Source organism: Brienomyrus brachyistius, unplaced genomic scaffold, assembly GCF_023856365.1.
Source record: "Brienomyrus brachyistius isolate T26 unplaced genomic scaffold, BBRACH_0.4 scaffold38, whole genome shotgun sequence".
NCBI lineage: Eukaryota > Metazoa > Chordata > Actinopteri > Osteoglossiformes > Mormyridae > Brienomyrus > Brienomyrus brachyistius.
Window position 1 is genome coordinate 1604570 of NW_026042313.1, and position 13563 is coordinate 1618132.

The 13563-nt window shown below is 40.2% G+C and overlaps 1 long non-coding RNA gene across 1 annotated transcript; it reads left to right on the plus strand.

Annotated features, from left to right (window-relative positions):
- Positions 1 to 302: 302 nt before the first annotated feature.
- Positions 303 to 967, plus strand: LOC125722431 (uncharacterized). The gene is made up of 3 exons (XR_007386377.1): positions 303 to 464; positions 551 to 761; positions 883 to 967. It is a non-coding gene; the product is annotated as an uncharacterized LOC125722431 (long non-coding RNA).
- The last annotated feature ends 12596 nt before the right edge of the window (positions 968 to 13563 follow it).

Here is a 13563-nt window from a genome sequence, read left to right on the forward strand (position 1 = left end):
GATGGGCTTCCCCTTTGAGTCTGGTCCCTCTCAAGGTTTCTTCCTTCTAGGGAGTTTTTCCTTGCCACTGTCGCCTATGGCTTACTCACTGGGGGCTTTGGGTGAGGATACTGTAAAGCGCTTTGAGACAATGTAATGTTGTGATAATGCGCTATATAAAAATAAATTTGTTGTTGTTGTTGTTGTCTGATGGTGTTGATTAAAACCTGAAATGGACTACAAAACACTATTGTTGGTTTAAATCTTGACACAAAGCAATGGCCGAGGCAAAAAGAATTCGTTCAAAAAACTTAAGTGAGTATGAAAAAACACTACTAAAACAAATTTTGACAAACTATCCAGTCATTGAAAGTAAAACCCACACTACTGCTAGTGAACAAAAGAAAAGGAGTGCTTGGAATGCAATTTGCAATGAATTCAATGCAAATGAAAATGCAACCACAAGAACAATACAACAACTTCAGGTGAGATGTCTTTGTTATTATCATTGCACATTTTTCATATTTATATTTTTGTCACAATTTATAATGAATGATATTTGCCTGTATAGACTCTGTGGAAGAACGTAAAACTGGCTTTAAAAAGACAGAATGCAGAGATAAGAAGACAGCGATTTATTACTGGTGGTGGAGCACCAAATAAAGACAAAACTGATGAAGTGAGAGACTTGTTGTCTGGAATAATACAGAACCAGCAACCTCTGGAAGGTATACCAGATGATGATCACTTCAACAGTTCAGATGAAGAACTGAGAACAAATGGTACGTAAGAAAGAAATTGGTTACTGCCTTTGGCACATATTCCACTCTGTCAATCTTTAATCTTCTTAAGGATCATGTGTGCTTCTTTATTTGTGCTTCTGTGGGTTTTTTCCCCCCACAGAACAGAGGGATCTGAACAGGCTGGCAGAGCCAGAGCACAGTGAGTGTGTGCCCTCCACATCTGCTCCAGCATCCCGGAGAAAAGATGCTGCCACCACCTGTCAGAATAGAGCAAGCAGAATGACCATCCATGAAAAGTTAGCCAGAGAATTCCATGAGCAAAAAATTAAATTTATGAAGGAAGAACATGACATGAAAATGAGAATTCTACAGGCTGAATTGGATATGAAGTTGGCAGAAAGAGGTATGATACAAAAAAGATACAGTAAGGAGACAGCTGTGATTACAAGCCATGGTGTGTAAAAGATGTGTTAAAAAAAAAGAAAGAATAATAACCAATTTGTCATTTACATATTCATGAGTGAAAGTATTTTATTTTACATTTTCAAGCAGTATTGTTTAAGTGACTTGGTAAATTTTGCTGCATACTGTTTTACTTTTGTACAGAACATTATCAAGGAAAAATAAGCCATAGTAAATACCTTCCATATTGAAATTCATCTTACCTAGCTGAAGTGCTGTATTGTGAATGCAGCTCTATGTGCAAGTCCTTGTTGGCCATTGCCTGCCTCAGCCACTGCTACATCTGCTTCATCATAATCTTCCATTGGAGGATCAGGACAGCAGCGCTGCTTCAGGTAGTTGTGCAGCACCGCTGTAGCAATGATGACCTTGCAGCATCTTCTTGGGCTGAAACGAAGTGTATTGCGTAAACACTGGAATCGACTTTTCCATATTCCAAACATGCGTTCAACCATGCCTCTTGTTCGGATATGAGCTCTGTTGTATCTTTGCTGCTCCACTGTTGTGGGATTTATGTATGGAGTGAATAAAAAGTTACTCTGACCATATCCACTGTCACCAAGTAGAAGTCCACTATGCTGTCCTCTCTGAAACTGAGCACACAATGAGGAGTTGAGAAAAATCCTTGAATCATGAGTTGAACCTTTCCAACGCGCTACAATGTTTGCAAACTCTAAATTTGGTGTGCATACGCCCTGAACATTGATTGAAAACCAGTTCTTACGGTTCCTGTACTCCTCAGCATTCGGACTTGATGGACACTTGATGGGAACATGACATCCATCTATACAGCCAATGACACCTGGGAAGTGCCCATATTCATAAAATTGCACTTTGTAGTTGGCTTGGTCAGCAGCATCAGGAAACTTTATGTAAACACTCCTCAGTTCACAAATGGCTCTGCAGACTTTGTGAACTATTCTACACACAGTTGCTTCACTGGCACCACACAAATCACCAGTTTCACGATGAAAGGTCCCACATGCCAAAAACCTCAATGTGAGCAGAACTTGGAGAGAACTGGGTAAAGGCTTTCCTCTCAGAGACAGACAGGAAAGTGTAGGTTCTAGCAAAGATATTATCTCCAATGCATGTTCTTTGTACATGCGAAAGCGGTCTTGAAAAGCTGTGTCATCAAAGTAATGTAATGGATCGCTCCTATCCAAAAGTACTCTTGCAGGCCTCTGTTGTGCATGCTGGTTTTCATTTAGATATTCCAAATATTCCATGCTCCCCTCACAAACAGTGCTAAGCAGGAGTTAAACCTGCCTCCTTGAAGGATTAATTTAAGCTTCAATTTAGTCATAGACTAGCTATAATCCTCCCTCTTGCAATCAGCTTTGTTTAATCCAGAATAGGCTAAGTCTGTGACTATTTTAATCTATATCTGTGCAAGTCACTTTGAGTTAAGACAGCTCAAGTTGGCAGTTTAGTCTGGGACTAGGCTTAAGCCCTGTCTGTGAAACCGGGCCCAAAAGTACTTACCAAAGTAATGGAAGAAGGTATCCAGTAATTTCTGTACAGTTTAATTTGCCTGCTAACGTCGGCTCTTTTTGCTATCCAGAACCACAGTACGTGATTACAAACTATGCGCTGCCTTTTATATTCTCCCCCCACTCTAAATAGAGTGAGTGTCACCCAATGGCTGTCCAGATTTTATTAAGACATTGTTGGTTATAAATTTTTCCATTGCAGGAAATTTACATTTTTTCATTAATTTTCTTAGGACTTTAAAGATAAACTTGATGTAGTGAGTGGTGAAAATCTGAGACTTTAAATATATATTTTTTAAATTATAATTTAAAATCGTTATGCTGCAAAATAATATTATATGGTTTAAATGTGGAGTATGTGTGCTTCCACATACATTTTAAATCATCCATCAAGCTTTCTCTTGTGTGGATTTATCACTTTTTAAAGTTTACCAAGCTGTTTCTGTTAATGCCTACACTAAGGGAGCATATTACTTGCATTTCCTTGTCATTGCTTCACAAAATGTAACTTTTTTTGTAGCGATTTTCCCAGTGGAGATGTGCCATTGCCTAGACAACCATGAACTGAACTCAGGCTGCTGCTCTCAGAGACCAATAATATTCAGACTAGGCAATTCTGTAATTGATGTTTGAAATATTATTTCCTTTCAAAATAAAATTTTTACTTCTGCCAGCTCTGCACTCATGATACTGTACACACTTCACTAGGCATGTGTCCAGTATGTCCACACCAAATTTCAGACCCCTAGCTCTTACGGTTCGGCCGTGACACCCCCTCATGGTAGTTTTAAGTCAAGAGCAAATGGTAAAAAATATAAAGTCATAGGTCCATCAGATATGTTCTGTAAGGGCTGCGCTCATGAAACTTTGTACACTTGTTCATACAATTACCCAGTTTAAGCATGCGAAATTTCAGACCCATACGGTTCAGCCATGACACCCTATCAGCTTTGTTTGAGGCCTTTTTTTCACAAGTCGCCATTTACTTCCATTGCCTACTTTAGCAAACTCAAACGCCCACTACCTGAAATTAAAACTGTAAAATTATTCATATTCAATTACTCATTCATACATTTAGGTTATCTGTGTGAAATGTCAGCCCCCTAGGTCACAGGGTTCAGCCACAAGACCCCCTCAAGTGACCCTGCCCCTTTTCCCCTCCGAATGCATTAAAAACATAAAATCACAGGTTCATCAGATATGTTGTGTAAGTGCAACACTAATGAAACTTAGGATATCAATTCATACTTAAATCTAGTTTGTGCATATGCCAAGTTTCAGACCTCTAGCTCATACAGTTCAGCCGTGACGCCCCCTCAGCTTAATTTGAGGCTTAGTCAAAAAAAATGCAGCCACTCACATTAGAAATTGAAAATTCCACCAAACATATTCTGTAAGGCATGCGCTCATGAAACATTGCACACTTGTTCATACAATTACCCAGTTTAAGCATGCCAAATTTCAGACCCCTAGCTCATACGATTCAGTCGTCATGCCCCCTCTTGGTAGTTTTAAGCCAACAGCAAACGGTAAAAAACATAAAGTCACAGGTCCATCATACTGTATATGACCAGTTCTTGGATACGTCTCTTGTAGTTACAGTTTGTCAGGACTAAAGGCTGTTTGGCTAATATGATATGGTGAACAAGTCCTCTGATTAAAGCATGCGTGCTGCTTAAAACATTGTGTTATATGCTGAATGTTTCTTGCCAGTAGAGTACATGTTGAATTACCGTTCAATTAGAATATTCAAGTATTATTTTTTTTATCATTTAATGAAATAGGTAAATATCTCATCACTGATGACTGTGGTCCACCTGTATGACAAGTAACCCATCATGGATGGAGATTTCTTCAAGGCCTGTTGTGGGAACCCCATGGTGTAGCATTAAGAGAAAGAATACAGGGAGTATTACAAATGAGCAGTTGCCCTGCCCCCCCCCCCTTACTCATTTTGGATGCTTAAATTACTAAATTGTGTCTTTAATGCTAATCTCTATGATTCAATGATCTGAGTGAGTCTCCAGTACTACATGAATGGTAAACTTAAAAACTCTACTTCTCTTAGCTTGATAATATTTTCTTTTTTTGAGTTAAACTAGTTTGGGTCTAATTTTCATTTTATTGATTTTTGCACACTTGGATTATTTATACTCCGGTTTCCCTCCACAGTCCAAAAACATGCTGAGGCTAATTGGAATTGCTAAATTGCCCATAGGTGTGCATGTGAGAGTGAATGGTGTGTGAGTGTGCCCAGAGATGGGCTGGCCCCCCATCCTGGGTTGTTCCCTGCCTCGTGCCCATTGCTTCCAGGATAGGCTCCAGACCCCCCGCGACCCAGTAGGAAAAAGCGGTTTGGAAAATGGATGGATTATTTATTTGCCCCCCTTGTCTTAAAAGCTAGAGGAGGTCTGTGCTTCTGACCTGGAAATTATTTTCGTTGTTTGTCACTGAACTTGCAATATAAAATTTGAAGACAGGTCTGTGAACTGTGCTTGCAACAAAAAATGTCTAAATGGTAGTAGGCAAAGCATAGCACTACCTATACTTTCTGAAAAAGCTAATCCTTATGGCACAGGCAGGAAAAAGATGATGATCCACTAGCAGCTCCAAGACAAAAATGGGGTTTATTAAAGAAAAACAGAACACCCTGGGGTAAAATACTAAACAAAAGGACCACAAGGGGTCCAAAACAAGCTGGGAAAATAATGAACTAAAAAAAAAAAACTAAGTAACACAATTAAGGAACTGGGCTAAACAGAGAGCAGAACCAGAAATCCAAACACACAGTTTACAACTAACACTGACCACGGACAGACGAACGGACGAAGGATTGAATGTGCACATGCCCGCACACATACATACATACAAACGCACACCCACAGCCACCCCAACAGCGAACCAAAATTCAGTTTTGTTAGAGGGTTTACCGCGTTTGAATCCCCATACAAAAACTGTTTGTCACTGTACCTCAACAACTGTCACAGTTGTAATTGAATGTGTAATACTACCACAATAGTATTTTTAAACTGTATACATGTGTAATACAATTTTAAACTACCTCAATAGTTAGGGTTAGGGTATATAATAACTTCAGGTAACATCTGTGATAGGGGCATCCCCTCCAGAGGGAACCTAGAAAAGAAGAAAAATTAACATTAAAGAGACAATGCTGCCACTGCACGGTGAACATTTAGAATGCACACCTACACATAATCTTTGCCCTAACCCCTAAACCTAACACCCTAACCCCAACCCTAGACCCTAACACCTAACCCCAAACCCTTACACCAAACCCTAAACCCTAACCCCAACTCCAAAATGTGAACACTCAACCCCAACACCTAACTTCAGCCACAAAACCCTAACCCCAACCCTAAAAAAACCCTATCACCTAACCCCAACCTAAACCCCACCCTTATCCTTTACCCTAAGCCCCAACCCTAATCCCCAACCCCTACCCCTAACCCTAAACCCCAAAAAAACCCCTCTTTACCCCCACCCTTACCCCAATTTAATCCAGTCCGGGACCCCTAACGCCTAACCCTAACCATAAACCCTAACCTTAATCCCTAACCCTAATCCTGGCAAACATGGCCAAGGGACTACAAAACACATACCACTTCAACGCCTGAGGACACGGTGGAGTACTAAGGGATTGTCTGGACTACTTGGACTGAGTAAAACTCACCTGAGGATCCGGAAGGGTCTTGCTTCTCTCCAAAGGCAATAAGGAACTTTCAAGTTCAAGGAGAAGGCCTAACAACGGGCCTAGGTCGGAGCTGAGGCCTTCCAGCACTTATTTCCAAGGGAGAACAGGACATCCCAGGAGACATCTGTCTGGGCTGAATCTACGTTGGATTGAAGGTGGGACAGCAATTTTATTGCGGTATATTAACAGATTAGCTTGAAGTAATGATTTTAATGGAGAATGGCTGTACTGCAGTAGCAGATCTCAGGGGCAGGGAAACCACCAATCATGTAACCATTAGAGCACCAATAGGCCTGGACAAACAAACCACTAAAACGTATTTTAAGTTAATACAAATTTCACACCACTTGGTGGAGGGGGCATTGTTAACTAATGTGCTCCCATCAGGTATGATGAAACAAGTTATTAAGCTTACACAATTTATAAAACCAGCTGTTCTTATGAACAGCACAGCAGCTAAAATAATGGCAAATACTTCCTCATGGATGGATACTAATATGCATATACTGCAAGAACATTATATGCAGGGTAGACAACTGCTTCTAGCCACAATAGATCAGTTTGAACAAAGGGAATGGGAGGTAGCCAATAAATGGGCCAAAAAGAGGTATTACAAAAAACTTAAAATGGAAGTTTTAGACAAAACCAAAGGCATCATTTTGGCTAAAATACAGAAACAGTTCAAGACTAGTAATATGACCATCCACGACAACTTATCTGTAATGACTAGTCCTCCCGAGATTGACAGATTTAACTTGTTTACGGCAGGGGAAGGGGAACTACAGTTCCTAGAAGCACCAAATGGTGGGATCCCTAGCAATAGGGCAATTACAGGCCCTAAACAAATTACAAGAACTGCACAGGTTCATTATACCTCACACAGTCTGAGTGACAAGGTATCTAATAAATCTCTCAACCTGAACAATAGTGACAGTTTGTCTCATTTCACTCCCATAGGTCCCCCTACCCCAGAATTACACATTCGGGAGGGTAGAGCCGCTGCTAAGGGAAACAACCCACAGCCCATTCTGAGTGTTCCCCTATACCACCAGCAGCAGGGACCATAGAATGTAAACCACACCTTCCCAACAGGGAATTGGTAGACTCTGCCTCCTCACAGGAGGACTTTGTGGACCTAAGGAAGCCTAATATTAGACGACCACATATACATCAAAGTACAGACAAAAAAATTACAGAGTGGTCTCTGAAGGTCCACAAACCGATAGTCTTCATTGGGGATGACGGTTACTTGAGCTAAATCTGTTCAGTCTCAAGCAAAGGAGACTGAGGGGGGACATGATCCAGGTATATAAGATTCTAACAGGTTTGGATGCTGTTCAACCAAATAGTTACTTCAGCATTAGTTTAAATACACGAACTCGTGGCCATAGGTGGAAATTAGCCGGAGAACATTTCAAGCTGGATTTAAGGAAGCACTTCTTTACACAGCACGTAGTCAGAGTATGGAATAGTCTTCCTGATAACGTAGTGGAAGCTGAATCCTTTAAATCAGAGTTGGATAAGATTTTAACAACTCTGAGCTATTAGTTTAGTTCTCCCCAAATGAGCTTGATGGGCCGAATGGCCTCCTCTCGTTTGTGTAGTTCTTATGTATCCGGCGGATAACTGTTGTGGAGTTGTGAAATTGTGCAGTATGATAGGTGTTACTGCCACAGTCGGAGACTATCGGTCTGCCCTTGGGAACTTCCCCAGGGATGGTCCATAGCCTTTGATTCATATGGATCTTAGGTAGTAGATAAAATAGTCTGGGGCAGGGGTTATCTGGACCCATCAAAAAGTGCTTTTGTTTTAAGATGAAGTGTTTAAGATATAGATCGTTTAAAATGCTATTAACCAATTTGGCCGTATCCCGGTCCAATGAATGTGTCAGTGGAATGTAATAATTTGTGTCTTCCAATTGCCAGTGCTTCTAATTTGTACTGCTGTGTATCCATGATAATGATCCCTGAGCCTTTATCTGCCGGTTTAATGACTATATCTTTATTGTTACATAACATTTTGATGGCCCTCCTTTACTGTATTGTAATATTGGGTTTTTGTGTGCATTGGTGTGTAAGTGATTTAAATTTAGTATTGTTGAGTTTAATAAATTGTTGTATGCCGGTAGACACCTGCTGTATCTTGGGCTCCCATTTAGAAGGTGCCGTAAATGGAGCTTTATTATACTGCTGATTATAATTAAAGTAATCTAATAGTAATTAGTAATTAGTAATAATAATTAGGGGGGCAGCGTGTGGCTCAGTGTGGCTAAGCCTGTGTGCCTGTAATCAGAAGGTCGCAGGTTCAAACCCAGCCTCAGCCTGTGGGTCCTTGAGCAAGGCCCTTAACCTCCAGCTCCCTGTGCGCCGCTACGGGTGGCAGCCCTTCGCAGACAATTTCCTCTATGAAAAAAGAGCAAGTTGTGGGAGGCGTAAAAGACCTTAGTAATTAACTATTCATTCCAAAACTCGAAAATCCTAACCCTACCAAGAGGGGGCGTCACGGCTGAACCGTATGAGCTAGGGGTCTGAAATTTGGCATGCTTAAACTGGGTAATTGTACAAACAAGTCTCTAAAGTTTCATGAGCGCACGCCTTACAGAATATGTTTGGTGGAATTTTCAATTTCTAATGTGAGTGGTTGCACTTTTTTTGACTAAGCCTCAAACTAAGCTGAGGGGGCATCACAGCTGAAGTGTATGAGCTAGGGGTCTGAAATTTGGCATGCACAAACTAGGTTTAAGTATGAATTGATGTCCCAAGTTTCATGAGTGCAGCCCTTACAGAACATATTTGGTGGACCTGTAAATTTATGTTTTTTTACCATTTGCTCTTGGCTTAAAACTATCAAGAGGGGTCGTCAAGGCTAAAGCATAAGAGCTAGGGGTCTGAAATTTGGCATGCTTAAATTGCGTAATTGCATGAACAAGTCTCTAAAGTTTTATGAGCGCAAACCTCACAGAACATTATATTTTAATCATTTTTAAAGTAGTATTACTGATTTGTATTGGCTGAATATTACAGGCCTCAGACTTATACCTCCAGGCTGGCAGCTGCAGGCTGAGTGCACTTCATGGTTGTCTAGGCAACAGTACACACCTTCAATTAGTGTATAACTCCACGTAGGAGCAACATAGAAGGATAATTCAAAATGCGTCTGAAAGTGGACATTCTGCTCTTCGTGCCCATATCAGACTCTTTGTGCTTATCCCCAGGCATCCAAGTAAAATTCACCCTAGCGACCTTAATTGTGCTCCAGGTCGCAAAAAGTTCACGTGGCAATCCACAACATTCAATCAGCCTAGGATGAGGCACAGTGGATGGCAGGGGGAAATCTGGCTAGCAACCGCTTTATGACTGGTCGGACGGAAATGAACATACTGTGGGTCGGGGAGTGGACTTTTACATCTGTGGAAAACTACGCGGAGCTGGCTGCACCTTATTTTGTCGCTGCACCACATTTTTCAGCCATAGACTCCAATCTTAATGAATCTAAATGACAAAAATGCCAGCACATATGCATGTGTATACATGTTATTTACAATGCCGTTTATTCCGAGTGTACAGCGAAGTGTAAATGTAGTATTCTTGCACTTATTTGTGATTCGTGCGCTTATTTATTATGATTATGGATTTCGAACGTTTCGAAATCGATTAAGAATAATGTAATGCTTTGGTTTCTGTGGTAGGCAACATAATGGCAGATCGAGCTATCGTGCCGACAGTATTTTTTTCGACAACACACCTAATGCTCCACGGGGGATATGTAAGTGACAAAGTATAGCTGATCAAATTACAGTAATTAGCGATGGTGATTGTCAAAATTATGTGTATGTCTCCATATTCCAGTTGATGAGGATGTCAACACATCTCAGCCCGTCACACCCTTAGAGAGTGAAAGTAAGTCACATCAATGTATTGTCTTGGAAATATACACATGCAAAAGTGCATTTTAATAATCTTCCCCCTGTTCATTGTGACACATGTAAGTGACAAAGTATAGCTGATAAAATTGAATGGTGATGGTGACTGTCAAAATTATGAATGTATGTCTCCATATTCCAGTTGTGGTGGATGTAATATATCCAAGTTCAGCTGAAGAGAGTGAAGGTATGTCACACCAATGTATTGTCTTGGATATATACACTTGCAAAAGTGCATTTTAATAATCTTCCCCCTGTTCAATGTGACACATGTAAGTGACAAAGTATAGCTGATAAAATTGAATGGTGATGGTGATTTGTCAAAATTATGAGTGTATGTCTTCATATTCCAGCTGATGATGAAGAAGAGATCCCCCAAACTCAGCCGGCCTCAACTGGCGAGGCTTAAAGTAAGTCACACCAATATATAAAACTAAAAAGATATTAAAGTTCTTGTCATAGCATTAATTGAACAGTGTGTGTGTGCGTGTGTATATGTATGTAATATATGTATATGTAATATAATATATAAAATACACCACGCACACATACTGAATTCTCTTTTTTTGTCTTATTACTTGTCAGGCTGCAGCAGTGATGCCAGGAGAGTTCGACCTTCTTCAATTTTATTTATCTTAATTTAGTTAAATTATATATACAGTGCTCAGCATAAATGAGTACACCCCACTACATTTGTCAGAAAACCTTTAGTTTCCTTTCAGAATCAACATTTTCTATGAGATACTATATTACAAAATACTCTCACAAATGTGGGCCATTGATTGCAAACAAGATTTGTTGATTTGCACACACAAAAAAGTGATTTTCCTAACAAATTCACTCAAGCCCATGTTGCAAAAATGAGTACACCCCAATTATAGTCTTAGGAGAAAAGCCACACTTAAGACTACAAAATTCTAATTAACAGGCATTCAACCACAGGTGAGTCTAATGATTCATTTAAGAGGTGTCCAGCAGACAGGTGACTATAAAAGGGCATTACTTAACAAAGAAAAGCCCTTCCCATTTCATGCTGTCAGCAATGGCTCCACATGGAAGAGAAATGTCACAAAATCTGAGAAAGGCAATCATTTCTTTACACAAAAAAGGTGAGGGCTACAAGAAGATCAGCAAAGCTTTACCTATCAGTCAAAATACTGTAGCAAAAGTGATCCAAAAATTTAAGAAAGATGGAAGTGCAACGATCTTACAGCGACGTCCAGGCCGTCCACGGAAGTTAACATCTCGAGAGGAGCGTCTGCTGATGAGAAGGGTTGAAGAAAATCGCCATGCAAGTTCACTGCAGTTAGCTAAAGTAGTAGAAAGACAAAATGGAGTGACCGTTTCCCGTGACACCATACGGCGCACACTGCAGAGGAATGGCATGCATGGGTATCGTCCACGAAGGAAGCCTCTCCTAAAGCCCATGCACAAAAAAGCACGCCTAGAATTTGCTAGGGCCCATGCGGAAAAAGATGAAGACTACTGGGACTCTATACTCTGGAGTGATGAGACAAAAATCCCTGTTTTTGGAACTACTTGTTTCAAAACTGTATGGCGTCGTAAAGGTGAGGATTTCAAAGAAAAATGCATGGTGCCTACAGTGAAGCATGGTGGTGGCAGTGTCCTTATGTGGGGCTGCATGAGTGCTGCTGGTGTTGGGGAGCTGCATTTCATTGATGGTATCATGAACTCAACAATGTACTGCTCTATACTGAAGGAGAAGATGCTGCCATCTCTCCATGCACTTGGTCATCGTGCACTTTTCCAACACGACAATGATCCAAAACACACATCTAAAGCTACTGTTGCATTTCTGAAGAAGAACAGGGTGAAGGTGATTGAATGGCCAAGTATGTCTCCTGATCTGAACCCAATCGAACACCTGTGGGGAATTCTGAAGCGACAAGTTGAGCATCACTCTCCATCCAGCATCCAGGCTCTAAAACAGGTTATTCTTGAAGGATGGAAAAAGATAGATGTTGCAATATGTCGCCAACTTGTTCATTCCATGCCTAGAAGACTTGGTGCTGTCCTTAAAAATCACGGCGGTCATACAAAATACTAGATGTAGTACTTTTTGTTGCGGGGTGTATTCATTTTTGCTTCAACCAATTTGAGTAAAACTGAAGATTTTGTGATCTAAGTTATATTATTAACCTTAATTTCATGTTATGGAGTTAAACAAGTGTTCAATAAAACTCAGCCTTGTGAAAATTTTGGAAGTTATTCTTTTGTTCATTGAGCTACTGATTACATTCGTACTTTTCAAAGGGGGTGTACTCATTTATGCTGAGCACTGTGTGTGTGTGTGTGTATATATATATATATATATATATATATATATATATATTGTTGTAATAGGTAATTTTGTTCATTGCAACATAAATAAAGATTGTTTAATGTTCAATCAGTGTCAAAGTTTTTCATACTGTCTCTTGTATGAGCTGCTGTCAATGGTTCATGTTAAGTATGCAAACTGTAACTGTAAAAACTAGGGGGCTGAAATTTCCCATACACAAACTGCATACATGTATGAATGAATGTGCCAAGTTTCATGAGTGCAGCCCTCAGCACAGAGCAGCAGTGGGCGTTTGAGTTTGCTAAAATAGGCAATAGAAGTAAATGACGACTTTAAAAAAAATAAATAAATAAAAATGCCTCAAACGAAGCTAAGGGGGTGTTACGACTTAACCGTATAATCAAGGGTTCTGAAATTTGGCATGCATAAAATGCAATCCCAAGAAATATTCAACTTAATGTTTTTCAATTTGCAAAATTTTTCTAATTCATTGTGAACGATTAAATTTTTTTTTGTTCTCTTCAGAAAAATGCCCAGGAACAAGAATCCCTGCCCGCTGTGCAACGTCATGTACTTTAACGTGTTGTTGCACCTGAGGCAAGTCCATGAAATTGAATCTCCAGTGGAGCGCCGCCTCGTGAACAGCGTCTGGAGCTCCCGTTATGCTGGACCAGTGGATTGCCCTATGCCAGAATGTCAGGCCAAGGAACTGGTCCGCATTGACAGGCACCTGGCCATGGCTCATAACCTGGCAGGTGTTGAACTAAATTCAATGGTAATAATTTCTTTCCTTCCCTTCCCTCATCTTTTAGTACTCCCTTTAATGATGTTGGAATGTGTCACAACACATCCATGTAAAGCATGTTGGGATGTGAAAGGCACTATATAAGAATTAATTGAATTATATTTTGTAAAGTGTATTCTCATAATATTGCATTGTCTGCAAGTCA